This window comes from Mustela lutreola, chromosome 15 (genome assembly GCF_030435805.1).
Source record: "Mustela lutreola isolate mMusLut2 chromosome 15, mMusLut2.pri, whole genome shotgun sequence".
Lineage (NCBI taxonomy): Eukaryota > Metazoa > Chordata > Mammalia > Carnivora > Mustelidae > Mustela > Mustela lutreola.
Window position 1 is genome coordinate 9,084,563 of NC_081304.1, and position 17,705 is coordinate 9,102,267.

Below are 17,705 nucleotides of genomic sequence, written 5' to 3' on the forward strand. Positions count from 1 at the left end.
GACTGTCTTGAGGCCAAAACCCCAGTCCTTGCCCTGTGCCAAATGTCTCCTTTTGAAAGCGTAGCAGAAAGCTTTCCACTCTGCCTCTAACTTCATGGGACGGAATTAACGGAAGATTCCCACTGGGCCCCCTACACTCACAGCCTTTTACCTCAAAAGAAGATGGTCATTTTAATTTGGGGAAAGTTGACAATTGACTCTTCCAGATATCTGGAAAGTACTTTATCTCCCATTGCCCATCACCGTGCATCTCCATCTGCAAATCCCTGGGTCCCCGGCTGCCGTCTTTCAGCTTACTTCCATTACAAGGGATTTAAATGAATCACTGTTAACTTTTATATGTAATCGTTCATATTATGATTATGCCTGAAAAAAGCAAAATCCTTCTTTCGATTAACGTTGATACAGAAGGTAAGACTCACATGAAGAAGAGAGTTTTTTCATTTAAACGATTACACTTGTAACTATACATTCACACATTTACATGTTACTGTTGTACTTTAAAAGTTCTTCTCCTTAAAAACAAATGTGATAAATGGTTTAGTTATTATTTCAGTTTGGAAATGGGCAGCTACAGAAATAACATTTTAATATATTCCAGATTACACTGCATGCTATACTTGTAATAAGGACTTGTTTCCAACATTAGTTGGCAGATCACTCGTATGAACAATTATCCAAATAGCTATTAGGATATGATTGCGCTCATTTCCAGGCAAAGCAGGGTTGCCAGAACTAAGCCTGGCTGCTGGTTAGATTTTGGTTTGACTTTTGGAGAAAGCCACAAGAATTTTTCAGTCATCTTGGCTGTAAGGGAGTCTCCCTGTCTTGAGGCTAGTCTCCTTCCTACTTGAAAATAAGAGCAAATGTGTTTCTCTTTTGTTTTATTTTTACAGTTTTACACAATCTAGAAAAAAAAAGGGGGGGGAGAAGAAGGAAGGAAGGGAGAGAAAGGTGGGGAGGAAGAATGAAGGGGTGGAGTGGCCCAGGAAAGTAGATTGAAACATTAAGAAAGTGAAGGAGTCTGTGGCTTAAAATCCTGCAGAAGCATGGGTACAAGGGACACACAGCCATGGCCATGCATACATCATTTTGTGGATATGCTCCCTAGTTCTATCTCTGCAGAGAGCTTCATACTTAGCGTAATTTCTCGAAGTGAATGCCAAAAAAAATGGTGTTTATAGAAATAGAAAAATCAAGCTTTTTCCTGTTGCCCATTCATTCTGCCCCTGCATGGTTTGGCACCTGGGGATCGTGCTGGTTAATCTGGTCCAACACTCTAACCCAAGAACAGTGACTCCCTTAGACGAGGTGAAGAAAAGCTCCCTTTGTGCTCAGTCTATGGCTGGTGGAAAGATTATTTAGAAAGCCCGTGTGCTTCATGGGAGTGGGGTGATCCCTCCCACAGCTCATGATGATGGAGGTTTACGACAGGTCTCAAATTCCACTCATCAACCACCGAAACCACTGTCCCTGCCACAGCTGGAAAGGTCTCTATTCTTCAGACTGTAGGGTGGGGAAGGGCTGAGAGGGCAAAGCAAACACGTTTCTCTTTATTTTTTTCAATCTACAGTTGTGGCGTCCATCTTATTGACGACGTCTCCAGTGGACTTTGCCAGTTTGGGTCCGGAAAGACAAAAGTTATCTGAAATACTTATCTTTAATGAAGAGAAAATACCATGAACTCAGAAAGGTGTTTTTCTTTGTACCCAGTGTACATGGAATGAGACCCTTTTGCTTTGCATAGGATCTGAGGGTCTCCACTAGTCATCTCCATGAGGTTCTCTCTTCCAGAGATGATTATCACAACTAAACTGTTTAAAAAGGGTTGATGATTGACAGCAGACTTTGAGTCCTATTATGAGTGATTTCTACTATGGGGTACCTCTCCCAACATTGGAATTCAGCGTGTTAGCAGAAGGAAGTCAAAGGGTCATTCTTATAATTCTCCGACACCACTCTTGGTGCAAGTTTGCAATTATTTTCATTGAATTTTTATTGTACTTTCACCGTGTGGCAGAACACAAAGTTCTTATAAATCTTATAAATCTCTTTTAACATTTGCAATGATACTTTTCGGGAACGTTGATTATTATGTCCGTCTTATAGATGTGGAAATAGGGTATCAGAGAGATTCAGTAACTCATCCAAGTGTGAAAGGAACTCAGGAATGATCTGGAATGCAGAATCAGGTATTCTAACACTCAGTTCAGGGCTATCTGTTTCTCCCATCCTAAGGAGTTATATAGTGACATATATTTTGAGGAAAAAAATTAATACACATTATCTCACAAAAACATCAAAATAGTTGTTCTTACCATGTGTAGGAAGCAAAACCATGACCGAATGGAGACTCTCTGCCTGCAGAATGGAAGGGCCAATTCTTTTTCTTTACTCTGGCAGCTATAGACTTCTTCCCTTATGATAAGCAGAAAGGGCTATGTGAGAAGATTCTAGATTGGTTTGAAAAATAATGATAGTCACAAAAGACTCTGGCTTTTTCTTGTAGAGACGGGGCCAAAGATTTTCTGTATTGATTTTCTGGAAGAACGGATGAGAGAGAGAGAGGATGAGGTGAAAGAGAACTTCAAGGACAAAGCATCATGTGATGGATGGATGTACTCTGGCAGAGGGAGAGGGAGTCTTTTGCTATGTCCTGCTTGTCCCACGCTTCCCAAACACTATTATATTTTCAGCATTTTTGTTTTCTTAGGAAAATAAAAATTCTCACTGGAATACACATCAATAAAATATATTGGATCAACAATCATATAAAGCAGCAACAGAATTAGATTATTCTTGAAAGGTTGTTGGAAGGAAGAGAAAAGAAGGAAGGGAGAGAGGGACAGAGGGGGGAGGAAGGAAAGGGGAGGAGAGGAGGAAGGAAGGAAGGAAGGAAGGAAGGAAGGAAGGAGAAAAGAAAGAAAGAGAAAGCAAGCAAGGAAGAAAGAAAAAGAAAGAAAGAAAAAAGAAAAGAAAGATTTATCAGAAAAAAACTCCATAGTTGCAATAAAGGGTTCTTTAAAATAGAAGTCATCTTCTGGTCTGGTAGGACTGTATTAAAAAGTATTTAAGTATTTCTGTTTAAATTCATAAGAAATCTTGATTCTTGTTCTGCGCAAGGGTGATATATGTATACATATATGATATGCATATGCACTGTAATGCATACCTAATATATGCACACACGTACATATTTTATATATAGGATATTGAGGATGAAGAGAGGATGAAAGAAAAGGCATGAGTGATTCCTAAGCCCTAATTATTTTATGAGATCATGCCAAGTGTTGCCAAAACAGGACACCACCTTCTCTGGAATCTTTTCTTTTCTTTTTTTTTTTTTCTTCCCTGCCGGAAATTCCAACCTTGACCTGGCATTATCTAAGTTTGTATTGTCAATTAGAGGGAAGGCATTGGGTTCTGCTTGCCACAGTCTCTATTCATGATTGACTTCTAGCACACGTCATGGTCATAGGAAGCTCACATGACTCCCAAGGTCAAGGATATAATTAACTCTAAAGAGAAAATATCCTCCTGTTTTAAATAAATTCTTTTTAAAATCTGCAATCACCTGGGGTATAATGATGTTCCGCATGCACTTTCTTTTTCATAACTACTGCTGAAATTAAACTTGGAAATGAGAAGGAAAAGATTGATATTGTTGGTCGTTGGGGTTTGCATTTGACATTCCTCAAATAATGGGATGTAATATGGTTATGCAGAAAACAGATTGATTTTTCACAATTTTCCCACAGAGGTAATGGAGAACAGACTGGAGGAAATTCCAAGGTTTCATTGGGGGAACCATTTGCAACACAACTGAAGAAGAAAACAAACTCAAACCATCCTTTTATGCAATTTTGCCTTCAATATTTTAAAGTAGGAAATTTGCTCACTAATTTGTTTTTATTCCTAGTGAGTTTCAGGAATTTGGGAATATTTTCAGTTTTGCAGAAAGATTTCAGAAGGTCTACCAAGTGGGTGAATCACAGGTTGTATCAGTTAAAATAATGGCGAGAGTAATGGAATTACATAATGTTTTCTTCTAAGGATTCAAATCATATGTTTTAGAGTCTCCTTCTTTTCTTTGCCCCAAACTCCTTTCTTCTTTGTCTCTCTGCATCCCAGCGGAAGCTAAAAAATAATAGCAGTGTGTTACTGTTACTGAAGCAAAGCCAGAGATGTTGGTGGCAAATGCCCAGCATCACACAGTTGGTCGCGGTACTGAATCTCTCCCATTTCAAGTAACACAGACTTTTATTAATGCTGCAGAAAGGAATGCACCCATGAATTTAATTTCCTATTTCTTTGCAGGAAGCCAGTCAACTCAGTTGGTTAGAGCATGGTGCTAATGAGGCCAAGGTCACTGGCTTGACCCCTGAACAGTGTCTTTCGCTGTGCATTTACAGAGTTTTCTTCTAGTTCTAACCCTAGACCATAGACCTGAATAGAACAGCACTTTTCCTCAGTTCTCTTTGTGATCAAACTATGGAGGCTTCATAGAAAATCCCTCCTCAGCACCGAGAAAGCAATGCAGAGTGTTTATTCTCAATTCCATGTAGCCCAATAACAACGTCACTAGAATGATCCACCAAAACTCATGAGTCAGTGCCTTTGTTTTTATTGATAAACCTTTATCTCTTCTTTTCACACTGAGTATATCTTTCTATGTCTTATTCCTAGGACAAGGAGAGAATGGTTCCTCATGGCCCCAGATCTGTAGGTTCTAGAAAAAATAGTTCAAGGAGCCTCAGTGAGGAGAGGGCTGTAAACACGAGTGTGTTCAGGAGTGATGATGTGCTGTGCACAATCCCAGTCGTGGACCTGCTATTGTTCACTGCAGGCCTGTAGTGCCTGTAGCACCCGTACACTGAGTACCTGGGCTTCACAATGAGCAGTGCCCGTGTCTGGTTCCCATCTCGACATTGCCCAGTCCCCTTTTCCAAACCGCGGGTCTCCTCTTTGATGCACATCTCCCATTTCAACACGCCTTCCTTCCAGCCGGTTCCTCTTTTCCTAGAGCATTGAGAGTTTTCCCATTGTTTACGGCCTGGAGAGAATTTCAAACATTTCCCCAATGCCCAGTATTTCCAGCCTGGTGCCCCGTGTTCCGGTCCGGAAATAAAGCGGGGAGAGGATGGAGCGGTAAATGTCACTTTTATAGCACGTCCGTGGTGAGCTGTCAGTAGAGGAAGGAAGTCGTAGAAACCATGTGATTGAAATGTCACTGCGGAGGCCACGAGGCAGCAGAGGGGGAAGTCAGAGGGCAGTGAGAGCGGAGTCACAAGGACAAGCGAGACGGTGACTTCTTCTATCTGCTCACTTTCACATCAGCTGTTGATGTCGAGCCCATTCCAGACTTCGGTGCTTACGGCCTCTGTCTTCTACTTTGGACATGGCCCTCTCCTTCTCGATGAAACTTCTTTTGGATCACCTTTTCTCAGGGCCACCTGTAACCTGATTTCATGTGAGACGTTGATCTTGTCAAACGATTAAAAGATAGGCCTCATCACTCCGTTTCCCTTCGAGGCATAACTGTTCCCCGTTGAGACTTCGAGAGAAAGCAAAGGCTTTCCCTTAAAGCAACAAGTCATCAATGGATGGAAATTCAGACCCTGAAAGAGCGTGGCTTAGAGAAAATTTATTGAAAGTTGTGTGTGTGTGTTGGAGGGGGAGTTTGGGGGTTGGGAGTTGTCTTCCCCTCTGGGCCCTTCCCACCATGTAGAATCAGTATCTCTCTCCCAGTACTATCCCTCAAGTGAATCTGTCCACAAGCACGCTTGATGTCTTCATGTGGACCTCGGCGTGCTGTTTGAGGGCTTTGAGGGAAAAGCAACTGTTGGCCCTGAGCTCCCTGACAAAACCTCCGAATGCCAGGGGAAGATGGCGTCTGAAGGAGCACTAGACCCAGATCCCCTTTTCTGCTTAGAAAACTTACCCAATATCTTATTCCCAGAGCAAACACAATTTCTATGGTTTTTCTATTGCTTTGCTGGCAAGTCAGCCAAGTGGAGTACATTATTTCATAGTAAAATAAACCTTCAGGTTTTTTTTTGTTCCACGGGAAATTACTCAGTGTGAGTACAGACGTGTCACCCTCACATTTCCACAAGATTTGCTTCCCTTTATAATTGTGGATCCTGCTGTGTTTAAGAATGATCAAAAGTTACAGAAGCCTGGTTTTCATTTCTCTTCTTTTGTTACTTCCTAATCTCCAATTTCATTCACTTGCCTTCTCCCTTTCCCGTCTGACCCACGTCCACTAGCAATAGTGACTTAAAATTTTATCCACGTAGACACACCATGAGTGGGTTCAGTGGGGGAGGCACTCACTCTGTTTCATTAGGATTGTCTTCTTCAGAAGAAATAGGAGTGAGCATTCACTCGGCTGTGGAAATACGCGTGGTTTTTGTGTTCATCAGGGAAACCATCTGCCTCTTCTGGCATTTTCCCATTTGGAGGGCCATGTCACCATTGTCAGTGACCAGCACCATAAAGAATCGACTAGAGCAGATCTCTGCTTTTCTGCTTCCCAGTCCCATGGAAGGAGGGGAAAAAGTTATAAGTTAGAGTTCCTAAAACACTGTCTTGGGTGTTTCTCATAGATGTGCCATAAATGTTCTTGTTGTTTTCTATTAATTTGGTGGTTGAAAGAATGTTCTGCTTTAGACGCTTGGTCAGCATTTCTTCCTTAGCAAAGCTGCTCTGTGTTTAAGGACTTAGATACATAATGTAATTGAATGTCCCATCTTTAAAGCATGTGATATTTATAAAAAGAGTGAGTTGATGACTTGTTAAAAAATTCGAGCCAGGGCACCCAAGTGGCTCAAACCATTGGTTAGGCATCTGTCTTTGGCCCAGGTCATGATCCCGGGGGTCCTGGGTTCGAATTCTGTGTGGCTCCCTGCTTTGCAGAGACCCTGCTTCTCCCTCTCTCTCTGCCTGTTGCTCCCCCTGCTAGTGCTTTCTCTATCTCTGTCAAATAAATAAATAAAAATCTTAGAAAAAAAAAATTCACACCAGAAAAAGCAAGAGCGATAAGTTACTAATACCCCGCTGTCCAGTTAGCTTTGGCAGTTAGAGCCATACACTAATGGAAGCAAGTCCGTGGGTCAGCCTTCCCATAACGAAGTTGAATTTAATCTATTCCACTGTCACAGTAAATGAACACTACCCTGAAAACCCATATTGCTAATGCCTGTTACTAATCACAAGTAGTGAGTAAGAAAGTTTAGCTAAATGCTATCCTACTATGCAAAACAAAACAACAACAAAGAATAATCCCAAGGACATAGCCTCATGATGAGTGCAGAGCGTCACCACTGTATACAAAATACAGCAGGTTGTCGAACGGGTTTCAGAATTTAAACATGTCATTGGCTAATTGAATTTAAATTTTAAAAAAGGAGAATTTATGTAGTATGTGGCAATTTCAGAATTCCTTGATGTTTCATTGCAAACCTGGGAAAGAATGGTTCAAAAGCAATACCTTCCATTTAAGACTTCAGAATTTAATTACACTGATCCAAGGATATGAAGTCTCCTCCCTCTATGCCAAGCATATGTGCTTAATTAACACGAAAGAGAGATCTGGTGTTTACAGAGCATGCTGCACTTTGTAATAACTTTGCTAGGGTGTTCAAGAAAGGCTAACTCTATAAATTATCTACCATGGTAGGTGAATGTTTTCTTTCTCATAAATAAAAGAACCATTCTCCTTCCTGCCCTCCCCCCACCAAACGATAGCTTATTTGGATTCGTAATACATAAAACAGATAAAAATAGAATCCTTTGAATTGAACCAAGAATGGCAGGTCTAGGGCAACCCTAAAGCTATCTAACTTCCCATCCACTGGTGGTTCTTTGATGGAAGTGGGAAGGACAGAAATGTGTTGATGCCTGTTACCACCATGGTGGAATCACGAAGCACACATGAGCCTTGGGTATATCATGCAATGTCTCTCTCTTATTGTACTTAACAGCTACGAGCTTTTATGATTAAGGAGAAAGAAATACAATCATTATCAGACACACTCATCTAATAAATGCACAAAAATATGCTTCAGGTAGCTAAGAGAAGTAGAACTTCAGATCCAGACTAACGCCAGGAGTGCAAACATGGCTGGGGTTCCCATCCCTTTGTTTGCTACGTGTATTCTCCTGAGTGACTAAATCTTCCTTTTTGTCATCTGTCAACTGAAGAGGATTATATTGATACCTATAGGAGCTCCATGAGGCCCAAAGAGAGAACATACACAAAGATAACAGCACAGTATCAAGCATAAATTAAATACTCGAGAAAAGTAGTGTTCTAATAAATAAAGAATTTGAATGGAGTAGGAATAAACCATAATCATGAATTGAGAATATAGCAACAACTCTACAAGATTAAGCTAGAATTTAGTCAGTGATGGTATAGCCTATCTTTTAACTTCAGGCAATATTACTCCCTTAAACATGGAGTCGAGAATTTTAGAAATGCCAAAATAAAAGATTATGAAGCTTCTCACTGTCTGGCAAGTTTCCATGTGGTAGCTAATGAAACTATGAGTGGGTACTTCAATATCTGGCTTGTTATGTGTGAAATATTTACTATTTTAAGTTTTTTTAGTTCTTCCATTGCTCTGGTGATTCTGTAAATTAATGAGTGCTGCCACTGGTTGTAACTGGTGTCCACCAATTGAGTAAAGATAAACCACTCTCTAAAGTGTGAGAGAAAAAAGATGATGAGTTGATAGGATTTCCCTTATTGGCTTCAGAAGCTGAGTTTGGCAGTTAAAAAAGAAAAGAGAAATAATTATATAAGATCACCTTTTAGAACGTTCAATTAACTATATCGGACAGCTCAACATGGCTCTTGGCACAGACTAAACACTCAACAAAGAGACATCATCTCTACCTTCAACATTCCCTCCACCACCATCATTGTTCAAATTCTCTCTTTCTGATTTAAATGAAGTTTTCTTTTCAGTAGTTCAGGGATTTCAACCTATGTCTATTAAAACCAAAACCCAGAATCTACTTACATAGCATTTAGCTAAAGAGACAAACCATTTTCATGACTAATGTGGCTGAAATCTTTTTTTTTTAAGACAAAATAACCATCACATTAGACAAGCTAGAATTTTATGTTTTCATAGGTTTCCAAAAAATTGTTTTTTAAGACAGCAGTGGACTTCATTGTATTATCTTCCTGAATTTCTAAACTATGTATTTTAGTCATGAATAAAGAGACGGGCCAGGGTGGCTTGCCTAAGACAGGAGTGGAGAGATGTGAGAAAATGAGGAACAGAATCCAAGGCCGAGGTGTGTGTAGCTTACCTTCTGGCCAACCTGTCTCTGATACTTTGGGATTTCTAAGGGTTGTTTTGTTTTGTTTTTGCTTTGTTTGTTTATTTGTCAGAGAGCGAGAGCACAAGCAGGGGGACCAGCAGGCAGAGGGAGAGGGAGGCTTCCCACTGAGAAAGGAGCCGGATGCAGGACTCAATCCCAGGACCCCGGGATCATGACCTGAGCTGAAGGCAGAAACTGAGCCACCCAGGCATCCCCTACTTTGGGATTTCTGAAGTCAAGGTAATGGTTTAGTGATGATCTGAAGAGTTGGATGGATGGATGGATGGATGGATGAATGGATGGACTTATAGATATTTATAGATGTACCTCTACTAGCCATTTTGTCTTCCCTCGGTAGCTATAGCTAATGCATGAAACAAGACAAAGTAGGCATGTAGGTGAAGGAGACAATGCTGTCTTAGCACACCAGACCTGAAAATGCGGCTGCTACATTTTGGTATCTAATTGACAAGGAAAATAGCTCAAAAGTCTGAGGATTCAGAGTAGAGCATGTCATTTTATCAGGGCACTCTACACACAACTCTTGGTTTGATAGGTTTTAAATGAAAAGAGGAGTCATGTTAATGGTCATCTATCTTCACCGTGTACTGAAGCTTTTTTAAAAACTGGGTGAGATTTCTTGGCTTGAGGTTACTGTCATTTCTCCAAGTCCAAGCTTTATTTCCAGAGGCTCGTGGTTTGGAATCCCGGTCTGGAGTTGGCATTCTAATTCGCCCTCGGCCTGCCACAGCTAGATTGAATTTGCTGTTTCTGGACTCGAGTGCTGAACAAGATCCTGGTGCCTCAGGTAGGGGATGTTTGACCATAGAGGAAGAAATCTCTGTCTGCAGTCTCTTGTGCTCCGAGAATGGAATCACCCATTAACATGTGGTGGAACCACAGTGCGGGCATTAAACTCCTGTAGGTACCATATTAATGCACCAGTGTTTAATTTCTTCTGTGGAAAAATAAAGGAGATTTCCTCCCCTCGGCTTGTCCAAGTAGAGTAGATAGGGAGTATTAGCAGTGAGGTCATAGAATTCACCCTCCCACCACTCTGACATCCGGGGAATTTATGTTGTTCATGGTTTCCAATAGTTTTCTGAAAAACCCTCTTAGCGTTTGTCGATTTTACATAAATTATTATAACATACTCACAAATGTAAATTAAGGACAGCGTCATACTCTTTAAAAGGGTGAACATTCAAAATGTGACTGGTGTGTGACAGCCACTTTAAAAAGTCTGATCGGGTGGATTGTAAAATAAGCCGGGCACGACGTGCTAGCCTATCACTGGTAACTTCTGTGAATGATGAGCTCCTCCCAAAATTATTTGCAAAATTACACTTTTGAAATCCCCGGTTTTCTCCTTTCCCTACTCTCTGCCACAATGACCATTCCCGTGTTTTGGCCAGTGTAAATCCACGAAACTCTAAAGTTTCCCTGCAGCTGACCCCCGCCTCAAACCTTCCTAACCTGGGGGGTTGCTGGGGATGGCCTTCCCCTGCTCGTCTTATGAGGTTTAGTCTTTTCAGCTTGACTTTATCCAAGACAAAATTCAACTCTGCTTCTCTCCACGGCCTCTGCTCACCCAAAGGCAACTACATACAGTTTTGTTGCATTTATGGTGTGGATTTCAGACTCAGGAGCAGGTTTTTGAGGCTGTGGTGTCAGGGGAAGAAAGGGTCGGATGGAATGGGGGAATCTAGGAGAGACAGCAAAGAGACACATGTCTTACTTTTGCTTTTGTGGTCCTGTTGGGCTCTGTCTGGGAATTAAGAAAAGGGTTGAGGTTTTTCTTTCTGATTGATAATCACTTCCTATGCATGTCCCCAGACACACCTAAAAATGATTGTTTCAGAAGATAGGTATGATCTCTTTATGTTATCCATGCTGCACATTTTCACTGGCTGATAACCGAATGAGGATAATGCTCTATATGAAGACAGTACATCTGTTCAATATTGCAAACCTTTGTTTTTGCTACAGCTGTCTAGGAATGATTAGATAATGGCCATTGAATTGGGTAGAATTACTCAAGTCATTCTCGAAGGGAAAAAACAAATAATCTTTATTTTCTCTTTAAAAGGATTTGGCTATTGATTGAGAAGGGAGAGGAGAAATTATGCATTTGGAAAAAAAATGTTTCACAGTTGATCCAAATGAACACATTATCATTAATTTCTCCTTTAGTTTTTAAGGAATACGAGGGAAATAAATGGGATCCTTGGTCACAGAGATTCCTGTAACATGAATGCAGTGCTGGAAAAATTTCCCATCAACTCATTATTAAATTTCCCATCAACTCATTATTAAAGGCACTTATAGAAGAGTTGGCCCCACTCTACAGAAGTTTAAGCTGTATACATTATAGGAGTACCATCGATCCCAAATTTCATTACTTCTGTGGGTCCCATGACTCTCCATTTCTCTCTATGTCAGAGATTTTATCCATCCCTGAGTTTTCATCTGGTATCATCTACCATCACTGCATGGAAGGCTCCTGAATTACAGTCCCTTGCTCTGATTTCTGAATTGCAGAAGCACCTTTGCTACTGCTCTCCAGAAATTCCTGTTGTAATATCCTTCAGTTCAAGCTAACCCCCGAACACTGTTGTTAACCTGTTCTTTAAAACGGGTACCCCACTGAAGATTTTTGACAGCAGCATCCTGCCAACACGGACTCATCGACCATTTTCGATTCACTCATCACATTTATTCAGTTGAAAGCATCTTTTATTACCTCCTTCCAAATAAGTACTGCACTTGAACTTTTCTCTCGAATATAACATTGAAACAATGTTTACTTTTTATTAGTTTTTTGCCTTGATTGATTTCCCGTGCTAACTACTTTTGTTTCTATCCTTTGGGCTGTTTGGCTAGCAATTTGTCATCTTTTATGAAGTCATCTAGAGTTAAAAACACAGAATTGTGCTATCTTAAAGCATGATTTTATTTCTTCATTTTAGTTTTAAGAGGCTTCAAGAAATCCCATCCAGCTGAAGCCCCAGCATAGCTCAAAATGCACCCTCCCTTGTTGATCTCCGTTGCGGACTTTCAGGGATGGTGACTGAATGAAATGAGGTCTTATTTTTCCGTGTTGATTCTCCTGCTCATTGACATCTTCAGATGAAATTTAAGCACAAATGGACTGCCACATGAGAAAAGAGAGAGAGAGAAAAAAAAAGCCACATTGAGCAGTCTTAGAAACAGGAAGAGGGGAATCCACAAAGTCTAATAAATATGGACAGTGGGGTGGGCGTACGCTTAGCTATTGCCACATGAACTTCTCTTTCTCCTTAAAGTGATTATGAGAAACAAGGAGACACCTGGTCTCTTACTTATTCATTAAAGTCCTAGATGTAGATATGGTTGTAACAGCATCTTTCCCAAAAGTGGAAAAATTGAATATGCCAGCCAGAAGCCATGGTTAAATACTGCAAGATTTTCTCCGGAAAGCTTTGCAGCACTGTGAGTCGTAACCGGGTGAGGCTTGTCTACAGAAAAAAAAAAAATGGAGCCAATGGTTTGGGTTACTCTAATACACACCATCTCCCCGCCTACAGTATTTGCTGGAGACTCAAAATTCCCACCTTACTCCGCAGTGAGGTAGTGCAGACTGCTGGAAACAGGCAGTGCTGTCATTCAAACGTGCACCGTGCCCTGGTCCTGCCGAAAATACCAAAATGCTTGTGAGCAGTCTTGGTGACCACTTGCTGTGGCTGCTTGTACAAAGTTCCCGTTCCAGGTGATCGGGCCGACAAATTCACTCTCACGATGCACAAGTAGAGTTTTGAGTTCCATGTGTTTTGTAGACAGGGGACACGTCTTTCCTGTAGGCTCCTTAATGATTAACTTAGAAGGGTGAGATGCCATCTGCTGGAAAGTGATAATACGGGCTGGGTTATTTTGTAGTGATCTTTGGGCTTTCTGTCCGCAGAACTATGAAACAGCTGTTCTTTCCACTTTTTTTTCCCTTTTTCTCCTTTACATGATGATACATTCACAGGGGTATGGGACTCATTAGCCAAATGCCTGTGTCGCTGTGCTCCAAACAGCCTTCCGTTTTAAGACGTGCATTGGATTTGATGATCATTTCTTCAGGGTTGGGGACACCCATGAAGGGCTCCTCTCACCTTTGAAGGATAAGCCCAAACCCAATACATACTCAACGATAAGACACATCTTAATCTCAGAACTGTTAAGACAGAAAAACAATGTACCAGAACACTTAAGAAAATTAGAAACCGCAGTTGCAACCTGCATTTTAAGTTGATCATGGACAAATTCACGAAACGTTCCAAAGTACATTGGAGCTCGAGGGATGTCTGCACTTTGGTTAATTAAAAAAGAATAATGTGTGATGGTGTTTGAGGATGTTTTGCCTTAGATAGTGCTTGGCACCGTAATGTAGGTATTTGCAGAATTTGAATGTGATCAGACCTTATAGTCAACATAGTAGATCTTGGAATGAGTTAGCAATTTCCAAGAGCGTTCTGTAGCATGAGGATAGAGACTGACAAATTCCACATGTGGCTGATACATAGTAGGTAGTTAATAAATACTGACTGACACGTGGGCTCCAATTTAGTTTTGAGTTTATGGGTCTAGATGGGTTATTCTAATTGACACTGTGGGAGCCTTGCATATGTATTTTTTTAGTTTGTTTTATTGGAACTAACTTGTGCTTTGGAATGTAGTTGGGGATGATGACTTATCTGTTTCTGCTCTTCAGCTAATTAAAACTACCAGGAGTCGTTCTAATTCTTATAGTGCACAAAATGAAAGGCAACCTACCTGCGTAGCTTATTTTATCAACCAGAGCACACACAGTCCAGTCCAGTTGTGACTGTGACATCACAGTCCAGTTGTTTGTGAGAAGTCAAAGTTTACCTGCAAACCCTAAAGTTATATAGAGTCTGATATAAATATTCTATTCAGATTAACAGCATAACTCAGTGCAGTCATTTTAGGAATTTTTTCACCTAGGAATTACCTATACTGATCCCTGGGCCCCTGGACTTTGATTTTGTCTGTGTTGGGGTCCAGGTATCAAAACATTTCATTAGATTTCTACTGGCTGACAAGATTCCTATTTGAAGACAAGAGTGAGAGCCATTACTCAAAACAGTGCGCCTAAAAAGAACTTCAAAACTGTATTGCTTTCCTGTTTTTCACCTTAAAGGATTTTTTTCAGTGCTCTTGACAAGACGGTCTGTTTTTTCAGTGAGCTCATCTCTTGGGAAACCAGACGACAGAGGTGAAAGGTGATTTGTGCACACCTCACAGGTACTTCTGTTGAGGTCGAGTGGGATCTGCTTTATCTCAGTCTAAGGAAGTTCTTGAAAGAAAATTGGAGTTAAATGTTTACAAGTCATTTCAGTTTATCCCTTCTGTTCTGTAAAACAGCAGAGTTCCCCAAAATTTGCTTGATTCTGAGTGTGAAGTATACCTTGTATTAATTTGCATCTTGTGTGTGTGATACACATGAATGTGTATATCATATTCATGAGTATGCATATGAGATGTTCATGCATATTCATGATATGCATAAATATGTAATGTGTGTGTGTGTGTATGAGATAGTCATGTATATTCATGAATATGTGATATGCATATTCATGTACATGTCCATTTTCCTCTATAGCTATATATATAATGACATATATATATGATATGCTATATATATAATATGTAGCTCTCTCTATATATATGATTTTATTTATTTATTTATTTATTTATTTGAAGAGAGAGAGAGTGAGAGCACACAAGCAGGGGGAGGGGCAGATAGAGAAGCAGACTCCCCACTGAGCAGGGAGCCCAGTGTGGGACTCCATCCCAGGACCCTGAGACTATGACCTGAGCCAGAGCAGACACTTAACCCATGGACCCCCCCAGGCGCCCTATATTTTTTTAAACCTAATTCACCTAGTCTGTTTTCTAGTTATATTTGATTTTAATTTCCTGTATATCACAATAGTAAATTTAGCACATTTCACAGGAGACTAAAACCATTCCTACTAATGCTAATCGACTACTTGAAGATTTAGCATTAGTTGTGATAAATGTGGACCTAAATTTTTGTTGTCGTTGCTCCTTGTTCCTTTGCCCAAACTGATGGACCTCCTGGCAGCTTAAAAAGCTTCATGTGAGGTGACGAAGCCCTTGAACAGAAGACAGGACAGACAAGGCAGAAAACATCGTTACTATCCTTTCTAGTTGCGAGATGACTTAAAACCAAAGCTTATTCCTTCTTCCAGAGTCTCAACTCCTAATCGGAAATGGCTTGGTTAAGGCGTGCCTGTGTTCACGGAGGAAGCCCCACTTGTCTGTGGTTAAATGAGTCTCTCACGTTTGTGCCCTAAATGAGCTCCTAATATTCCTTCAGACCGTCCCCACAACGCTTCTGCAGTTTGATAAATGGTACCACTTAGGGATTTGTCTTTCTTGTTTTTCTGGTCTAGTAACCTTATCCGTCTTGGGTCTCTAAACTAATTCTTCTAGGATGTTTTTCTTCAGCTTTATGATAGCTGTGAGAAGACGCCAGACTTTTATGTCCCTTTGCCTCCCTGAGTTGTTTCTGCTCCTCAGAAAGGCTCTGGTTTGCTGCCTTTACTGTGAACGGAGGCCCATTGGGGAAAGTCGTGCATCTCCATTATGTCCCACCGGATGCTGTCTGGGACCTCTCTCTTACTCTTTGCACCACCACCGACTTGCCTGTGCCGAAGGACCTCTCAGGTCTCCGTATTAAGACAACACCGTGGTGGCACTGACAGTTTTCTCTTCCCCGTGAACGTGGCTGAAATCAAGGCTTGAGACCGACAGTTCTTCTCGCTGCTTGTGGTTCAACTTGAAACCACAAGGTCCAGAGGCACATGGTTTAGATTCAATGTCTTTCTCCAGCTAACACGAACCATTTGTTCAAGCAACTTTGGTTATCTCTTTGAGAATAAGAGACTTGCCTCCGTGCTCCCCAGACAGTCAAATAAATTCTCTTGGCTTCAAGACAAATTCAGAAAATTCTGCCCAACAATGGCATATGGTTCAGTGTTTTCGTTTATTTTTGCAACTTTGTGAAGGAATGGCCGATGGACTCCTTGAAAAAAAAAATTAAAAATGCCAATCAAAGAAGTGGCAAATTAAAGAACTGTTTATTATGGAAAGTTCCCATATTACAGTTAGGGAAAACGGAAATAAAATGATATCTCAAACAGGAAATAGAATTAGATGCCTGCCAGGAACAGAATACCTGCCACCGATATGTCCCCCCCGTTTTATTTCTCCCCATTTAGCTGCATTAGGAATAAATTATGACTCATGGATTTGGGGGAGCAAAGTGAGACCTGTCTGTGAAAAGATTCTGCGATGTTCATTCTGGGATGCGCCACATCCATTCTGAGCAAACCTTGCCTGTGTCATTCAAGCCTGAGCTCTTGTGAATCCAACATGGATGGTTATTACAATTTTTCCTTGAAATTTGGAATGGTAGAAAAAGAGATCTCAGAATAGCCATAATGAGAGACACAAATGTATTTCTAAGACACTTTGGATCTTTTTTACCCTATCGTAGTTTTAAGAATTAAAATTTTACATAATTTGCAATACACATTTTTAAGCATTAATAAGACAGCAAAGGAAAGTGATCTATTTTAGAAAAATTTTCAGCAATAATGTTGGAAAATTTTTAATTAAGTCATTCTCAATTTAATTTTGGTTAATATTTTACTATATTTGAGTATTATTATGTTTAGGCCCCTCCCCTTGTATTTCTTCTCTTTGAATAATTCTAAGTTGTGTGTGTGTGTGTGTGTGTTTAGTGTGTGATAATAAAAGTAATACAATTTTATAATTTATATTCTTCCATTAATGTAGAACTTTACTTTTTTCCCTAAAGTCTTTCATCTGAAATATTTTCCACTAACATTTTCTTTCACTCTATTTGCTTTCTTCCCCCCCCCTTAGTTTTTTGTCTTTGTTGGTGGAGAGATAGCAGTAGGAGGCGGTAGCAATTCTAGTCTTCAGTTGATATGTCATTTTATAGACTTCTACTTTCTTTGAACTTTGATGCCAATTCTTTATTATTATTTTTTTTAACTCTGCTTAGTCAGGCCTCATACTATCCTGGAGAGAGTAAAACTTATTAATGAATATCAGTAAGTATACATAGAAAATGCTAATGTAATATGTAGCCATCAAATGTCTCAGTATGCCTTTGTTTGAAAGGATGTCTATGTTTTTCTATTAAAGGTAATCCTTTAAAAATTAATGATCCGTAAAAAAAAAAGAATTAAAATTTTAATTATCATTTGGTTAAGGTTTTTTCTAGTCATTTGATGCTGTTGGAATCTTAGCATAAAATAAGCAATAAA